The sequence below is a fragment of the Coturnix japonica genome, chromosome 2 (assembly GCF_001577835.2).
Source record: "Coturnix japonica isolate 7356 chromosome 2, Coturnix japonica 2.1, whole genome shotgun sequence".
NCBI lineage: Eukaryota > Metazoa > Chordata > Aves > Galliformes > Phasianidae > Coturnix > Coturnix japonica.
The window spans coordinates 110,642,752-110,656,981 of record NC_029517.1 but is presented as its reverse complement, the minus strand read 5'-3'; the positions used below and the strand labels follow the sequence as shown (position 1 = coordinate 110,656,981).

Here is a 14,230-nt window from a genome sequence, read left to right as displayed (position 1 = left end):
TTATTGTGTTTGATGTGAATGGACTTTTCCTATGTTACAATCAAGTATAAACAGCATATAAAAAAATAAAAACAAAACCCTGCATAGAAGTCTTTGAACAAACACATATCTATATGTAAAACATAAACTATGTCAGGAGAGCCTGCATGCCAGCTCTTAACTCTGTAGGATGCCACAAACTTATTTGTGAGGTATTCACTGCTAATAAAATATTTGCAGATCCTATTTTCCTAATAAAACTGGGAAATGCACAATATCAATAACATTTTTTAAGATAATTTTCAATTCTACTGCAGTACAAAACACAACATGAAAGCATAGTCAGAAAACCAGGACACCATGGGTTATTTCTAGAGATGTTTTTCTCTAGAATTTCATTTAAAAGAAAAAATATTTTTCCTGTGGCTTTTGCAGCCCTTTACATGCAGCATTTTTCTCAGCAGTAGATCTACTTGGATCAAAAATGAATGCCTATAAGAGAGCTTTGGAAGGAGTCACTAAGAGAACTTTGTTGTTGGAGATATGCATAGGAAAAACAACTGAAAGCATCAGGGCGATTTGGGAGGAAAACAACTATTGATAGCCGTGGTTATAGAGGTTTTTAAGAGAACCAATTATAGATCTCCCAAGGAAGAATTATAGATTTTCACAGAAATGTTAGGTTTTAGCCAATATCTACCTTATCAAGAGAGTCACCTGCAGTGCAATTGATAATACCAGTAGCATAGCAATCCCACAGTGAAGCATTAAATCAGTATTATGAAAATGCTAATTAAGTGATATCAGTTATACAAGGGGCAGATAGAAATAAAAAAGTAACTTAATAGCATCATTTTTTTTGCTGTTTATTTTAAGTTTTGATGTGCTTTGTTGTTGTTTATTTGGTTTGTTGGTTATGTTCTTGCTTTCTCACATTTGCTTAATGTGTTTTCCCTCTATATTCCACAACATAACTGCAAGTTGGAACAAAATACATTTCTATTCATATATTCCTCTCTCCTCTACAGTCTATCTTACTCATCTGTTCAAAAGGGGAGTATATATTTTTGGTTTATAGTGTTACTGATAAGAAGTTGTATTGCAGCTCAGAAGGAATAATATAAAACCAGAAGAAACCAGTGGATTCTGGTGAGCACTTTCTGAATGTGAATGACAGAAATAGAGGGTTGAGAAAAGGAGGAAACCAGAAAAAAGAAAATGAATCAGTCTGAAGATTGCCAAACATAGTACTGCTGATAATGTACGCATTTTACTAGAAATACTAATTATTGATGGTTTATACAATTGTAATTAGAATTTAAGCATCCATATATTTTGTAGCAACAAATAAATCTGTGCTCTGTTAATATGATGTTTATTTGTTACAACACAGTTCTACCCTGTATCAACATGTAATTGTCTACATACAGGAAGCAAATTCTGTGATTTTTATCCAATGTTATGTTCCAATTACAAAAGAGCTGTATATCAGTGTAGAAAAGCAAACTGAATACAAGGAGGCAATACATTTTCTATTTGAGTTAAAATAATATACATGTACAAAATATGTATGCAGAGACAAAACATATAATTTGAATCTTTTCAGTTTGTAGGATTTCAAGGATTCTCTCTATTGCAAGCATTCGAGTGATCCTCATGCAAGTAGCAGTATTGATTTATAGTAAAAGCTTTTGTAAGTAAACATTATTCATATTATTAAAAATTTTCAGGGAAGGTTTCCAGCTCTGCAGACATTTCTTTTGGCCTCACTGCTGCTTCAAGCGGTGGGAGGAATTTTTACAATAGAATTACCATTAGCATTTTAAAGCTGAAAATACTCTTGTAGCTTCATTAGAATGTAAGAGAAGTTCCTTGTTTTGAAAATAGCTTACAGTTTGACGAAGAAATGGTAATGGAGAAATAAGGAGAGGGGGAAAATGTGAACAAAGGGTTCATCATGGTATTTTTTTTTGTAATCTCTTCTTTTTACAATTTAGTTATGTTTATTTGGTAGTGAGATCTAACTTAATTCCTTAAGTTGTCAATAGGTTTGCCACTCTTGACTTCAGTCTATATGGGGTAACCAGCTTTGACTCCTGACTATTTCTCTTATTCCCTTCCCTCTCTCCTGATGGAGGTTACTCAGATACAATAATATAAATACATATGCTTATATGCATATATCTGAATTTTGCTTTGTGTAAGATCAATTGTTAAATGGTGTATGCTGATAAAGATCACTAAATACTATCTATAAACACTGTTATTCTGGGAAGACTGAATTGATGGTACTAGCTGGAAGTATTAGTGGCGACAATTGTCTGGTAGATAGTATAGTAACTTTCTTAAGCCAGATCATGATTCTGAAATCTGCGGTGATCCCAATAAGTTTGAGGACTAGAGAAAGATGGGAAGATGTTGAATTTGAATAATAAGCTAGTAGACAACCTAAAATAATAAATAAATAAATAAAATAGAAGGTTTGTTTTTCCAACCACTTATTTATTTATTTATTTATTTATTTTCAGTAAGAGAAGGAGAAAATAAAGGTTAGGGAGAAAATGCAGAGTGTATAGGTGAAATCTGTGAGAACTACAGAAGAAAGGAATTAAAGCCAAGTAGAAGAGCTGTGAAAACAAATATGGAAAAAGCACTTGTGAAAGTAAGAGGTGTCAAAAGACTTGGGTTAGAAATGTCTGAACTAGGAGGAATGAATTTTGGGTCAGGTCCTAGGTAGTTCTAGTAAAGTGAGTACTGAAAGGGAATTTGGAATTTAACGTTATAAAAAAAAATAATTAGTAATCACAGAAACAACGTGAAAGTTTTAAAATGATAAACACTGCTGTGCAGGATATTGACTTAATAATAAAAATTAAATATGCCTCACAGTGATGATGTTCTTCCAGATAATTTCCTAGAGATTACCTGTTGGTATTTTTGGAAAGGTAAAGGAGAAAGTCACCAGGATGTGAGGTATTCATCTGTGTCTACTGAGATTTTTCTACTCTCTCAGAACATACATGGAGCTTAGTAGTCTTGGTCAGGAGCTGGCAAGAAGACAGGAGTCAGGAACAGAAGTTACCTCAGTAGTTTCTGTGTTGTGTAGCAGTTAGTCACCAAATTGCCAAATGGAAGAGTAAAAGGAATTTCCTCTTATTTGATTCATGAGTCACTAACTCCTTACCATGGCAGATGAATGCCTTAAAATATTTAGATTTCCTTTTGTAATCTGTTCAAAGACTAAAGCTCTCTGTTGTCCCCTCTTTCCAAAGACATGGAACTATCATAAAGTGTGTCTCAGGAGTTTCTGTAATTCCCAGAGTTTGAGCCTTCACAAATGCAAGTAAAAAGCTTTGTTCAGTCAGATACAATCCCCTCTGAGTCCGTTGGCTGAATGCAAAGTAAGTGTGCATGCAGAACAGACCAATCTGTATCTGTATTTTCTGTGCTGGTAGGGCTCTGGCTCGCACATCAGTTGGCTTCACAAGTAATTTTAGCAGTTTATGCATAGATGAATACATCTTTACACAGAAAGAGAGATTTACAATGCATGTCCTTTTCTGCACGTCCTTTTCTTGTGAACAAATTCAGCAGCTCACTTTTGTTAATGTGTTATTCTTTAAGTCAGTTTTCTTTCATTAGATTTGCATATATTTTCATTGCACAAAAAAAAACATGCAATACATTTCTATAACCTTCCAATGTATTCTGGTAAATGTTAGAGGGTCTGGAAGATTTTTACATCATTGGAACAGGATGAAGAAAACAGGATAAAGCTGATGTTCAGTTGCTTCTCTCTGTTATCACACGTCACTTTTCTATACTCAAGTGAACCCTAATCTCTCCTGTAAGAGACATACATGTTGATAAAAAGAAAGAAAGAAAGAAAGAAAGAAAGAAAGAAAGAAAGAAAGAAAGAAAGAAAGAAAGAAAGAAAGAAAGAAAGAAAGAAAGAAAAGGTGGCCTAGTCAGATGGATTCTTCATCGTTTTGTAGCTCAACTTGCACAGACTTAGAGTGGAAATATTTTAGTATTCATTTTTTTTCTACTAAAGGATCTGGGGTCATATAGAGTGCATTAGTAGTACATACTAACAGAAGGATGCATAGCCCAGGAGAATCCTTCCTCGGGGATAATTCTTTGGATCTTGGGTTTGGTAGATTTTGTGTTTGTAAACATGAATTCTCAATGTCTGCACATGAGATCTACAGACAATTAGGTGATTGTTCTCAGAGACATGATCTGTGTTTTCTAAACATGAAATATGGAAAGTACTACTGATATAGGCTTTTTATTTGGAAGCAGACCCTATGGAACAGATAATTCTACATTATTCCTGCTTTATTGTGAATATTGGCTAGACACTGCCTAAGCTTATGGGAATTACAGCCTTTGCTTAAGACTGTGCTAAGTATGTCAGTATTATGCTAAGTGTCTTCTGCACTGGAAGTACACTAGGTTCCCTTTATGAGAACTTGGGTTGAAGTGAGCTGGAAGCTAGGTGAATTTGATGGAAGCCAGGACAAAACCTGTATCATCACACCACAAAGAGGATGTGAAAAACATACAACACTACTGTTTCCCTCCCTTGCAGAACAAAGGAAATAAAATATGATGAAGCCTTAGCTGCCTGTGAAAACCCAGCCTTATAGTAGGACCAAGCAAAGGTAAGATTGCATGTATTGTATTGCCAATGTTTTTAAAGAGAGGTGTGTTTGAGTTTGTTTTGTCAGTGGGGAAAAGTACATGTTCTGGTAAACACTGCATCTCTGCAATAGGTGTGTTAAGAGAGTGTCTTAAAAGAGAACAGAAAATATTGCTAGTATTTTCTGTAGGTCTGCATATTTAAATCATCAATTGCTTGTAACACTACAGGAGTGTTTTTTCTTTACTTTTGGTAAGTAGCAGAGATGCTGCTGCCTTCAGGAGTCCTCCCTGTATGTGAACATCTCTCCTTTATGTGAACTCCTTCAGCTGAGCCAACAAATGACAGCTTCTACTGAAGAGCAGAGAAGAAAGTGCCACATCCAGCTCCTCACTTGTCAAAGGTGCTGTCAAAATGTAGAATTTAATCTTTGAGATTAGTGCTTAAAAGCTCAGAGCTCTAGAGCCAGGATTTAGGCTTTGTAAAAGTCAAACTCTGTGTTTGAAAGATCGTTGGTCAAAGCCAAAAAGCTCAGACTTCATCTCAGTGCAGCTTTTAATAATACTGGTTTATAATTTCTACAAACACAAAATAACATGTGATTTGCTTGTTTGTTTTACAGAATGGATATACTTTCCTGATAAGAGCTGATAAATCAATCAAGTGCATTACTGGGGTATATAAAATTTTTGAATGATGTTATTCATGAGGTAGCTGCTGAGTTTCTGTGTTCAGGGCATGCTTGTGACAAGAAGGAATGATCAAAGACAGCTCAGGTATGTGCAGATCAATGCTTGAAGTTTTCCTGACTTAGTGAACAGTCTCTGAGAACTGAGCACTGTGCAGGAGAATCAAATGAGTTCAGGCTTATTTACGCGCATTTCAGTTTTTAGAAAGATTTAAATGAAANGAAAGAAAGAAAGAAAGAAAGAAAGAAAGAAAGAAAGAAAGAAAGAAAGAAAGAAAGAAAGAAAGAAAGAAAGAAAAGGTGGCCTAGTCAGATGGATTCTTCATCGTTTTGTAGCTCAACTTGCACAGACTTAGAGTGGAAATATTTTAGTATTCATTTTTTTTCTACTAAAGGATCTGGGGTCATATAGAGTGCATTAGTAGTACATACTAACAAGAAGGATGCATAGCCCAGGAGAATCCTTCCTCGGGGATAATCTTTGGATCTTGGGTTTGGTAGATTTTGTGTTTGTAAACATGAATTCTCAATGTCTGCACATGAGATCTACAGACAATTAGGTGATTGTTCTCAGAGACATGATCTGTGTTTTCTAAACATGAAATATGGAAAGTACTACTGATATAGGCTTTTTATTTGGAAGCAGACCCTATGGAACAGATAATTCTACATTATTCCTGCTTTATTGTGAATATTGGCTAGACACTGCCTAAGCTTATGGGAATTACAGCCTTTGCTTAAGACTGTGCTAAGTATGTCAGTATTATGCTAAGTGTCTTCTGCACTGGAAGTACACTAGGTTCCCTTTATGAGAACTTGGGTTGAAGTGAGCTGGAAGCTAGGTGAATTTGATGGAAGCCAGGACAAAACCTGTATCATCACACCACAAAGAGGATGTGAAAAACATACAACACTACTGTTTCCCTCCCTTGCAGAACAAAGGAAATAAAATATGATGAAGCCTTAGCTGCCTGTGAAAACCCAGCCTTATAGTAGGACCAAGCAAAGGTAAGATTGCATGTATTGTATTGCCAATGTTTTTAAAGAGAGGTGTGTTTGAGTTTGTTTTGTCAGTGGGGAAAAGTACATGTTCTGGTAAACACTGCATCTCTGCAATGGTGTGTTAAGAGAGTGTCTTAAAAGAGAACAGAAATATTGCTAGTATTTTCTGTAGGTCTGCATATTTAAATCATCAATTGCTTGTAACACTACAGGAGTGTTTTTTCTTTACTTTTGGTAAGTAGCAGAGATGCTGCTGCCTTCAGGAGTCCTCCCTGTATGTGAACATCTCTCCTTTATGTGAACTCCTTCAGCTGAGCCAACAAATGACAGCTTCTACTGAAGAGCAGAGAAGAAAGTGCCACATCCAGCTCCTCACTTGTCCAAAGGTGCTGTCAAAATGTAGAATTTAATCTTTGAGATTAGTGCTTAAAAGCTCAGAGCTCTAGAGCCAGGATTTAGGCTTTGTAAAAGTCAAACTCTGTGTTTGAAAGATCGTTGGTCAAAGCCAAAAAGCTCAGACTTCATCTCAGTGCAGCTTTTAATAATACTGGTTTATAATTTCTACAAACACAAAATAACATGTGATTTGCTTGTTTGTTTTACAGAATGGATATACTTTCCTGATAAGAGCTGATAAATCAATCAAGTGCATTACTGGGGTATATAAAATTTTTGAATGATGTTATTCATGAGGTAGCTGCTGAGTTTCTGTGTTCAGGGCATGCTTGTGACAAGAAGGAATGATCAAAGACAGCTCAGGTATGTGCAGATCAATGCTTGAAGTTCCTGACTTTAGTGAACAGTCTCTGAGAAACTGAGCACTGTGCAGGAGAATAAATGAGTTCAGGCTTATTTACGCGCATTTCAGTTTTTAGAAAGATTTAATGAAATATAGGTTTGTTTATATTCCATTCTTTACACTTTAACAATTGTTTTAATATGCATACATTTATTTAGCTGTTTGGAAAAGAAACAGCTGCTTGTGGTTCTTGATTGGCATAGTTTTAAAGATATGAAGTCAAAACCGGATAATAATTTCCTTAATATGCTTATTGAGATGCATTCTTTTTGGTAGCTTCTAGTGAGGAAATAAATAGCAAAGCATTTGGAAACACCAGTAAACCTCTGCTTCTGGTGGAATGGTTTCAGATTGCTTGAATTTTGTTGGCTTAATTTTGTTGTGAAGTTCTGAGTCTGTGACAGTAAGAATACGTACACAAATACGTTAAACTTAATATCATGAAACATATTTCATAAAATCACTAGGTTATATGAATAAATCATTTGAACAGTTTTTCAGTACATTTACTTTGACCAAACTTTGCAACTGCTATCAGGTCTTGAATACAAGGGAAGAAGCATTTCTTCTGTTCCGTAAATCACTTCCTTCCTTATACCCACTTTTTTATTCCCTTTATTTTATATTTCAATATGAGATAGCTACTGATCCATAAAATGACATATATGTAAACTTTGGTTTTATTACTTCTGCAAAATTTGACATTGAATATTTGGCTATTGTGCATTTTGATAAATAGTATAGCAGAAGCTTTCCTCCATAACTGAAATTGTATTTGATCTGTTGTAAATGAAAGCAGAATCTGGGTTGTTTCATTAAAGGAAATGTCTTGCTTTCCTGTGTTATACATGATCTATTAAGCCTATGTAAAGTATTTACTGTCTTCTCTACTGAGTTCACTTTCACAGGCTGTTAGTTTCTAACACGCTACTAATTCTTAGATCTTGGCATTCATGATGGCATTACTGGATTTGAGAGGGGAAAATATTCAGAGAGAAGGAGATGAACCATGAGATTTCCTGTGTAAAGAACTTCTTTTGGTTGTGGGACAGCTACACAAACACCCATTAAAATAGAAACTTTTATATAATGTCCTAAATGCATATTTAATTGCTTGAGTAAGTGAATTAGTTTAATAATTGCTGACTACTCTAGAGTTTACACAATTCACTTCTTTCTAGCGGAAACAGGATTCAGTCAGTAGAAGTTCTGAATTTCTGTACAAAGCTTCATTTTTTTTTGTGAAAAGATGCAACCATATAAATGCTATCATGTTGAAACTAGACTGATTATGTAGACAAAAAGTGTTGATTATAATATTCTCATTATAAACATTTGTTTTACAATTTTTTTTTCCCTCTTTGATTCATGTACTTGATCAACTAAGTAGATCTAATTTTAAAGAGCAAGATTAATTTGACCACTGCATTATTTTCTTCTGGTATTATCTCTTCTTTATTAATGTATGGCAGTGGTAACATTAGTGATAGGTTAATGTCTATAAAAGCATGCAGAAGGTGATCAAAAGAATTATAGTTTTTAATCTCAAGTGCTGGGGTTAGACAGGTTTGTAACTACTGTGTGAGACTGTATGTGATGGAATAATAGAATTATAGAATGGCTTTAGTTGGAAGGGACCTCAAGGATCATCAAGTTCCAACCCCCTTGCCATAGGCAGAGTTGCCAGTCACTAGATCAAGTACTAGATCAGATTGCCCAGGACCCCATTCAACTTGGCCAACATGTCCAGGGACCGGGCATCTGCAACATCTTTAAACAACCTGTTCCAGCACCACACCACTCTCAGTAAAAAACTTCCCTCTGACTTCTAATATAAATTTCCCCTCCTTTGGTTTAAAAGTATTGCCCCTTGTCCTGTCACTATCTAGCTGTGTAAAAAGTTGATTTTCTTCACATTTATAAACTCCCTTTAAATACTGGAAGGCCACAGTGAGGTTTCCCTGAAGCCTTCTTTTTTTCCAGGCTAAACAAGCTCAGATCCTTTAGCCTAACTTCACAGGGGAGGTGTTGCAGCCCTTGGATCATCTTCATGTCCCTCTTCTGGACCTTCCCTCAAACCTCCATTTCTTTACTCTATTGGGAAATCCAGACTTGAACACAGTGCTCCAGCTGGAGCTTCATGAGTGTGGAATAAAGGCAAACAATCACCTCCCTCACCCTCTTGGCCACCCCTCCTCTGGTGGAATGCAGTTTACCACTGGCTTTCCAGGCTGCAAGTGCACACTGCTGGCTCATGATAAGTTTTTCATCAACCAGGACCCCCATCTCAGCAGTGGTACTCTTAAGGAGTTCCTCTCATGTATACATATCCAGGATTACCTTGATCCAAGTTCAGAACCTTGCAGTTTACTTTGTTGAACCTAATTAGGTCCACAGGGGCCCCCTCTAGAGTTTATCAAACTACCTCTGGATGGTATTCTTTCCTTCTTCTGTATCAACTGCACCACTCAGCTTGGTGTAATCAGCAAACTTGCTGAGGGTACATTCAATCCCATCATCTATGTCAACAATAAAGATGTTAAAGAGTGCTGGTCCCAAGACAGACATGGAAGAAACTGCTCATTACTGGCCTCCACCTGGATGTAAAGCCATTGGCCACAACCTTCTGGCATTGACTGTGCAACAAATTCCTTATTCACTGAGTAGTCCACCCTTCAAATCCATATTTCTCCAGTTTAGTGAGAGAAGCAAAAGAGAATAAACTCAAACAGGACCAGCTGCTGGAAAGTAAAAAAGTGGAAGAGGAGTCATTAGGAGGTTTGGGTTTATTTCAGCTGTAAGTTGAAATACAGCTGTTTACATTGCTGAAGGCAAGACAGGATTTCATATAGCCCTCTTATGAAGTATTTTCTTCAAGCAGTGTGTCCTTGGGTAGTTATGATTAAAACGAAGTTTTATTACATATAATTTCTGAGTCAAATTTTTCTTCAAGTGATTTAGAAAAAATATATATATATATCTTTCAGACACTGTGGCTTAGAACAGACTGCAAAGAAAATGTTTGAGATGAATCATGAGTTTTTGATTTTGAAAAGAAATTTATAGATGAGTTAAATGAATGCTTATTTACAGTTGATGCTTAAAAGAAGACTGAAGTAACACAGTGCAGTCATGATTTTGACAGCATTTTCCCAGTATCAGAGGTACATTTGGAAAGCAGAAACCTATCAAAGTCTGAAGCTGAAATGGAGATCCATTGGAACAGGAAAAGTCGCACTGAATAGCACTTGAACAACTTGTCTTTTGTGCTCCTGAATTCTTTTGGGAAAAACAACAACAACAACAACAACAACAAAGAACAACACAAAAAAACTCTTTACTTTCCAGCTGGGCAGACCCCTATATATTCAGCTAGTCCTTGTCAGATCTTGTTGAGGGGAACAGTACAGGGGATTCAGGATTTTCCGTAAAGTGCCCTTACTTCTTAACAGTTAAGAAAGGGACAGAAAATAAGATTTAAAAGATAAATGTTAAGCAGATACAGGGGAAATCAAGTTTATTTTTATGGTTCCATGATGAGTATTACAAAAAGAGTCAATCAAAAAAATTTATTTTTATTCCATGCAGAATCCTGGATGTTGCAGAGCACACAGTGGTAAAGCAGCCAAGCAAAATAGTTTGCGGTAAACATTCATTTTGAAGGGGGAAGGTGAGACTCTTATGTATTATTGAGAAGGGCACAGTGATCAAACATACGTTTTCTAAGGAATTCCTGTCACTTCTGTTCTACTTTTAGAGTCTCATTTTATTCTACCACCAATACTTTGCATTTATAAAATCCTTACCACTGTGGAATTCGAAGACATGATACAGCCACTGGATTATAACAGTAAAAAGCCCAAGCAAATGAAAGAGTATAAGTAAACACACATCCAAACTCAAGAGACTGTCCGTTCAATGACTAACATTATTTTTAACACTGAATTACATGATTGTCATGAGGATATTTGAAGCCACAGAGCATTAGATACAGACATCAGATAACTTTAGTCTTGCTATAGATACTGTCCTGGTCAGCATGGTTGTGGGAGGCTTCCTGTGGTTTCTGCTTAGTCCATCTCCAATTCTCTCTGCTCTGTGGCACATCTTTCTCACGGTTCTCCCCTTCAGACATCTGCTTTTCAGTCTCTCCAATCAACACAATCTTCTTAATCCCATGTTTACCCAGGTAAGGAATGCTGGTCTAATTCCCTTCTACAGCATAAATGGTAGAGGAGAAAAAAAGAAATATTTTAACCTTCCAATGGGAGGTAAAGGGGAAGAGACATGACTCTGTCTTCCTCTGCAGTTTTCACTAGGTGATGGAAGTCATACAGAATCAAGGCTAGCACTGCAGCAGGACAAAAAGATCTGCATGCTTGTTCACAGCTCCCAAAGCTTCACTGATTTTTCAGAGTTCCAAGAAATACTGATGTAATATCATGATATTTGGTAATACTGTACTTTTGGGTATCAAGAGCATGAAAGACTCAAATGGTAAAATCCAGAACTGCTAGAAACAGAAAAGAATCTTGGTCTTTTCTGTTTCTAGCAGTTCTGGATTTAGAACAGTCTAGAAATTAAAATGATTATGAATCCCTTTGTTCTTCGTTTGGCCTTAAAATCAAGGCATTTGGGAACACTTATGGCATTGGCTTCACAAAGCAAAGATGTCTCAGATATTGGCTACAGTTTTTCAACTTGTTTATGGTGGAATAGGGTATTCAGTGACCTCCAAAGAGCAACTCATTCAGTCCAGCTGCAAGGCAGCTTGCTCTTGTACCTTTTTTTATTCATTCTTATCCATAAATAAAATAAAAACTATAAGAAAGAATGTATTGTGAATTGAAGTGAAACTAAGGAATGGAATCTACCTTTGACTCTCTTGCAATTTTTTTTGTGTTTTATTAGATTAGTTGTGTTTTTTCCTTTCAAGCTTGACACACAGCTGTTAACTTCATTTGATAAAAAGTCAGGTAAATGGGAGTAGAGTTAGACCTTAAGTGCAAGAATGTGTTTTTGACAAATTGTGATTACAAATGCAAAATAAATATTGAAGCTAATTTGACATAAAAAGTCCATGTTAAACAGATGTTGTTATATAATCAGGAAATGCGAGAGGGGAAAAAGCTGAAAATTAATTCCAGCATGCCTAATGAACCAAAAAAGCTTAAAAGAAATCCCCCCCCCTCCCCCCTCCCCCATCTCACTTCCAAAGAACTAAGAAAAAACAATTGCTCTTGCTCTTTCCAGGTATGTCAGTTGTGTTTTGTACACTTGTTAATCATCTTGTTTTACAAATGCAAAAATTAATGGTGGTATTTCTCTAAAGTTCTGATGGATTTCATTATACTTGTTAAAATCATCCTCCATATAAAGCCAGAATAATCTCTTCATTTATATTCCTTTCTCACTATTTCTTAAAATATTAATTTAATTTTGTGTTCCCCAGCTCTGGAAGGTCAATTAAAGTCATGACCGCATAACTGGAAAATCATCCTTCTGTACTGCAAGGGCAGGGGTAACACAGGATATTCTGATATTTTACAAAGAGCTCCTACTTTGCAAAAACATACTTGAGGTGTCATTAAGCTAAAAAATCTTAACTTGGGAAAAGCAATTCCCAGAATTCTTTTGCCTGAAGTCAGTAGAACTGCATGGACAGAATTCTCTTCTCTAACTCATTTTGTCTTGCTGAATATTCTGTGGTAGGACAAACGAAGATAAATCTCCTTGTATACAGGGAACATTTCATAAAATATTAAAAAAATAATAATAGAAAAGTTCTAAGATCATTGTCCTAGACATTTCAGAATAGTTGCCCCATGTCTTTTGAAGAGAGCATGAGTAAACATTACCCTGATAAAATTCATTTTTTTGAGCAAAGGACAGTGGGAAATTTCAATCCAGTTGCACAGTCTCAAAACTGAAAAGAGAAAATCAATACAATTTGATTTCTGCTTGATGGCTGAAAAACAGGTCAAGTGCATTTATTTTTCTTCTGAAATCTGTACATTTAGAAGTTGTCATATTTGTAAATTCATATTTTTTATTTCTCACCTTACTAATTGAGTTACTTGTTTCATTGGTAAAAACTTTAAGGCAAGTCATAAGACAAAATACCTTTCTTTATATGAACTTCAATAAGAGCATTTGCTTTCTTGTTTTGACTTGCATGGTGATACTGAGAAAAAAAATACTCTAATTACAGTGAATCCACAACTTTTGCATCACTACCTGTTATGTGGGCAGAAATTAAGAAGGCAGTAACAAATAAAGGGCATAATTCTAGATTAATCTTGATGAAAATCAAAGCACTATATGCATACTCCTTTATTTTCAGTTGCAGGATGTAACTTCACACACACAAACTCTTCCTTGTTATTATTTCACATTTCACTCATTTGGTGGTTGTGTTGTCTTTTTTTTTTTTTTTCTCAATGACTGTTCTGCAAGTTCTCTGTTTCTTTTAATGCATACACTAGGCTTTTAATATTAAAAATAAAAAATAATATTGGGCATGCCGCATCAGATCAGAGATCTCCCTGTCTTCATCTTATATCTGAAGACAGTAAAATAGATATAAAGATATAAGTGCCATTAAGAGATCCCAATGAACAAGACAGGTGTCACCCTGAGCTTACGTAAAATTCTGCCAAGGATTGTCAGCAATTTACACTTTGGTTGAAACAGAGTTGACTGTAAAGTAAACTCCAGAAGCTTACAGAGCACTTAGGTGTTATATAACCAGGAAATAACTTGTAGTCTTTATTTTTATTACTAGAAACATTTATAAACATTCCAATTAGTCTAGGATTAGCTGTATTTGCTGTGACAGCATTAACTGTACATTTATTCTTACTTGCTCTTTCCCTTGAAAAAAGCTGGGAGTATACACTGGCTTACTTCAGCTGTCAAAGTCATTACATCCTTTCTTACCTTTTTTGGTAGACATTCATTTATCCCTCCAATGTTGTATTCCTTATATCTGATTCATTTTGGGATTAGTCCTGGAAGATGTAAGCAAGAACCTATTTCTTTAGCAAGCATTCACTGCACTTTTCTGAACCAGCATAGTATCATTTCTCAGATAGATCCCTGTCTGCCTCCCAAAATT

At 35.6% G+C, this 14,230-nt stretch overlaps 1 long non-coding RNA gene across 1 annotated transcript; it reads left to right on the top strand.

The window, feature by feature from the left end:
- Positions 1-6,005: 6,005 nt before the first annotated feature.
- LOC107310302 lies at positions 6,006-8,208 on the top strand. The gene is made up of 3 exons (XR_001553553.2): positions 6,006-6,320; positions 6,557-6,700; positions 6,920-8,208. It is a non-coding gene; the product is annotated as an uncharacterized LOC107310302 (long non-coding RNA).
- The last annotated feature ends 6,022 nt before the right edge of the window (positions 8,209-14,230 follow it).